Source organism: Oryzias melastigma, linkage group LG18, assembly GCF_002922805.2.
Source record: "Oryzias melastigma strain HK-1 linkage group LG18, ASM292280v2, whole genome shotgun sequence".
NCBI classification, from domain to species: domain Eukaryota; kingdom Metazoa; phylum Chordata; class Actinopteri; order Beloniformes; family Adrianichthyidae; genus Oryzias; species Oryzias melastigma.
In genome coordinates this window covers 2,212,699-2,217,781 of record NC_050529.1, presented here as the reverse complement: position 1 = coordinate 2,217,781, position 5,083 = coordinate 2,212,699, and positions in this window count along the sequence as shown.

Genomic DNA, 5,083 nt, shown 5'->3' with positions numbered 1-5,083 from the left:
ATACAAAGTCTTATTGATAAAAATATTAAATCATTCTATTACAACATCCAGCACAGATGTTAGCAGTCTCCACTTTGGAGGTAGTGCTATGATGGTATGGGAGGTCTTCAGTTGTTGCTGTAATCCCACCAGGTCTCAGTGACTGACCACGGGTCATTTGGGAAACAGCGGTACCAAGTTCATCTACGTATGTACAAATATATATTTACACCAAAAAGTCTTCAAAAGGCTGTTTGCTGTTTTGTTGAGTCTTTTTTGGTAAAAGAGCCGTGATAGTTCAGTGTCCAGTGAGAGGAGGAGTCACGTTATATCTGAAGGTTAAATAGATTCCATTGACCGTTATCAACGTGTAATCTAGTCTTGATCATTGAGACTGTTCAGTTATTCCAGATGTTTTGATGTTTTATGGGTTCATTTTACTCCACATGTCAACAAGAGGAAGAAAATTCTGAGATGATTTAGTTAAAGTGATGAGAGTTCTGTTGAGAGGAAATCTGTCTGGTTTTAATCTGGTTCTACATGAAAGTTGATCTGCAAAAATGTTTCCAGTCCACTATTGTATGTGTTATGTAATGACTGTATCTGAGAACTGGACTGAGTGAGTGTGACATCATCCATAGAAAATGGTTTACTTCTGGCTCCAATCAAATGAAGTTAATTCCAATATGGCCGCCGCCATGTTGAAACCAGAAATCATCAGTAAACAGTGATCGGTCTGAGTCATCGTTTCTATGGCAACCACTGTCTCCAATCAGGAGGGAGCTTGTTGGAAGGCCACACCCCTTCCACTGAGAGCAGACCTGTTGTGATGTGAGACCACCTACTTTTATGGATAAATCTGATTGGCCCGTTTAGAACTTGAACTACAAAACAAATAAAAAATGAGGATTATCAAACTATTTCTGTTTTATTATTTTGTCAAGTTTGTCAGAAACATTAAATCTAAAAATCTTCATCCTCAGACTGTTGATCTGTGAGTCTCTGCTGCCCCCTGCTGGAGGAGGATCATTACTGCTTCAGAGGGTTGATGGGAAATCTGAACTTCAGTCATAGAAACCTGTCATATTTCCTCTTTTGAAGAAAAAATACCTTATTTATATTCATCATAATAGAATTCAAAATAAATACAAATCTGTTTCTTTATTTTTCTAAAGGTTGAAGTAGATTTGTGGCTCCTGCTGGGTCGTGGTCGCTGATAAATGAACCTGATTGGCTCTGTAACCCTTCCGCTCTCTTGTTTGCATAAAAGTGGGGTCATCTGGACCCCACACGACTGTGCTAAACTTTTCAATGATTCTTGATCTTTACTGGTGTCCAATGACAGACATGAAGTCTTGTCCACCTTTGTCATGGAAGGACCAACGTCTCAATGTAAGGGTGGGGTCATCTGGACCCCATAAGAGAGCACGAGGGTTTAAGTGTTGAAGGTCGCAGACTGCCAATGAAAATAGCTACCATTGAAGCCATTACGGAATCACGGAAGCTAATAGCTGAAAATGCTGAAGGTGATAGTCAGTTAAAATATCTACATGCCATTTAGCCTAAAAACCAAAACAAAAAACTTAGCCAAAACAGCTAGTATGTAGCTAAAAAGAACCAAAAAAAGCATAAAAAACTGAAAAAAGCCTAAATGACCTAAAACAGCCATGCATACCTGAAATAAATCAACTTAAACCTTAAATAACTTTCAGTATTTTACTCTCCATAAAAATGTATTTTGTCAAAATTATACAAGTTAGAAATGAGCGCAAGATAACATCGGGTCATTAGTAACAATACAATAAAATGAAAATCCGGGCCTCGACTTTGACACATGATCTAGAGACATCATGAGGAGCAGGTTTCTGGTCTGAGAGAGCTGACGTAGTGGTGTAGCGGTTAGCACCATTTCTCCAGGTTTGGCTAACAACACAGCTGGGTCCTCTGCATTCCTCCTGTAGAAAGAGAACCTTAAGAAAAAAAACTCATGGTTAGTGTTCCATTCATCTTTGTTAGAAATCGGAATAAAATAGAAAATAATTTTCTCATTTTAGTCTGAATAAATGTTGTAAAAATGGTTCTGACCTCAGAATATAAGAAGGAAATATTTCAAGAGAACATTTCTGTATCTGAACAAAGCAATGACACCACCAACTACAACTACAACTACAACTACAACTCCAAGAACAATGAGAGTGATGACATCAGAGCTCAAACCAGATCCTACAAGACAAAGAGACATCTCAAGAAGAGAAAGTCAAAAAAAAATACATGAATTAAAATAAAAAAACCTTTAGTTTTTACTTTACGTCATTAAAGTTTACGATACATAAAATGAAGAAAATCAGCTGCTGTAACTGGAAAAACAGTTTTAATGGTTGTATTGAAAAATAAAACTGAGGAAAAACTTTGATGTTAATAAAGTTTGATAGATCCCCATCGAGGCTAGTCAGCTGGAATGTGAAAGGTTTGAGGAATCCTGTAAAAAAGGCTGGGTTTATCACCAATCGACACATTTATTGTAATACGCACAGATTGTTTCATTTGATATACAGTCCAGACAGACGTGCGTACATATTTATTTTCGCTTTGGTTCTGGAACCTCTGGCAGCTCATAATCATTTAAGTCCAGAGGTTTTCCCAATAACTAAGAAGATTATTCAACATAAATTTTCCACATATGTTGATGACGTTGTCCTATTTATATCTAAACCAAAGAAATCTATCAATCTATTATTACAGCTAATAAATAGATAGGAGAGTTATCGGGTTACAAAATTAACTGGAGTAAGAGTGAATTGATTGATGGAATAGGCTTGGAATACTTAAATACATAATACACTCTTCCAAATTGCCTTAGATAAATTCGACTGTCTGGGTATCACAGTCTCATCTTTTAAAACTTGACTGGGATACAAAAGTTAGTCAATTAGAGAATAACATTGTGTATTGGAACACTTTGTACATGTCAATGGTAGGCCGTATTAATGCTGTTAAAATGAATAAACTTCCAGTGTGCATTCCTCAAACATGTTTTAAAAAGCTAGACTCCATTACTCTCAGGACGGTATTTTGAAAGCGGAAATGCTGCTCCACGCACCGTAAAGTCCTGAGAAACCGTGTAAAAGTCCCATTAATTCATGCTTCCAATCACATCCAGACAGAGTAAAGGCTGATGTTATTACCACATATTTACGTGCAGCCAAGATTCACATTACTGCATGCATTTAGAAAATTATGAGCGAACAGGCTCTTAAAAATATTATTAATAATAACAATGAAAGTGCTCAGTGGATCATCCCGCTCTATTAATGGTCTTTCTTTGTTTATTACAGAACTCATTATTTCTTCTTCTACGACTATTTCTGGTATTTTCGACAGTTCTGCGCATGTCAGCATGAGTTATTCTGATCAATCGTGTGACACATGGAAGCGTTTGTTACAATCGGAGGAAGTTTTTTAGGCCCATGTTTACAGTTCTATTCTAATCTGATCTTTGATCTGATCGAGGACATTTTGCACATGGAAACACAGCTAATGTGGAAATTAAGTAAAATTTTAAAATAGATTACTTACTACTCACCTACCTGTGTAGGTGAAAGTGATACTGTTGTCATTTATTATGTAAACAAATAATTGTAAACAAAAATTAATTCACTTTATTATAGACTTGGAAGACACCTAAAGCAAAAAAAAAACCCAGAGAGACTCCTTATTTTGGTGTTGTGCTGCAGAAAGAATGAACATGTATCAAGTTTAATACAGATGATAATATTTTAAAAAGGAGATCTACAACTTTCATCTCAAAAATACAGAAATTATTAATAATTAATGCGACTACTTTACTGTTACTGTGAGAACTTTGTGATTTAGTTTGGTGTTTCAGTGATGTTTCTGATCGAATTCTGTCTCCTGTGAGTCACTTCAGGTTCATGTTGATCATCTACAGCTGTTTTCATTTCTGTTCATTGTCCTCAGTTTATAAAAGAGTCTGTTTTTCAGTTCAACATTTTCAGGTCGTCTGCAATTCCTCTTTTTATTTCTCCATGAGTTTTTGTCCTGTTTTAGTTTATTTATTAAATAGGTACTTCTCATAGTTTTGACACTTGAACCCAATGTAACGTTTGTAAACTCTTTTGCATACTGCCACTTAATTGTTGCTGTGATTGGAATGATTTTGATACAAAATATTGTCAAACTGAATGTTACCAAATTTAAAGAGGGCAATTTGAATAAACAATATTGCATAAAAAAGATACATTTAGTGAGGAAGCTATGAACCACATTTAAGCTCGTTGAATCAGCGGACGATGAAGTTAGACCAGAACTCACAGGTTTAAGCTGCTTCACTTTCACACCTCTTCAGTTCTCTGAGGAGCAGCAGTTTTTCTAGCTGTCTCTGTCTCTCTGAGTCTGATAGAAGCAGCAGCTCAGAACCCTCATACTGCAAGATAATGGGTACGACAGAATACCGGTGGATTAAAACATTAAACATATTTTCTTATATCATTTACAAGAGTTTATTGATATTAATACAAATTAAAACTTAAAAAAACAGGGCACTTTTTAATACAAAGCAAAAAGGGCAGGTGCTCAAGTCCCCCTAAGCCCCTATGTGTGCACCTGCCTGACCCCTGCTTCTCTTGGGTGTCCCTCTTCTGGGCGGGGGTGGACGCCCCCTGCCCTGCTCCCCCTTGGACCTCCCGCAGTGGGGGCAGGTGGTTGTCTGCAGCATGGGATAGGGTCTCCCTTGGGGGGCCCTTGCTCGTACCTGGGGTGAGGGGATGCTCAGCGCTGCTGGGTGGTGGAGGGCTGCTCTTCTGGGGTGGTGGGGCGGAAGGAAGCAAACTTATATAATCCCAGCCCGGCTCAACCATACCATTTCCTTTACGTGTATTATCATTATCTCCAAGTAACAATAAATCACAGGACTATTTAAGTAGATATAACACTATTTTAGAATTTGTTATTGCATTTGCTGATCTATTATCAAAATTCAGACAAAATATACAGAAAAAAATCATTAATATAAATCAAGTACCAAATATCAACAAAAATATACATGTATGCAGTTTATTTTCCATTGGAAGAGTCATTAATGTAG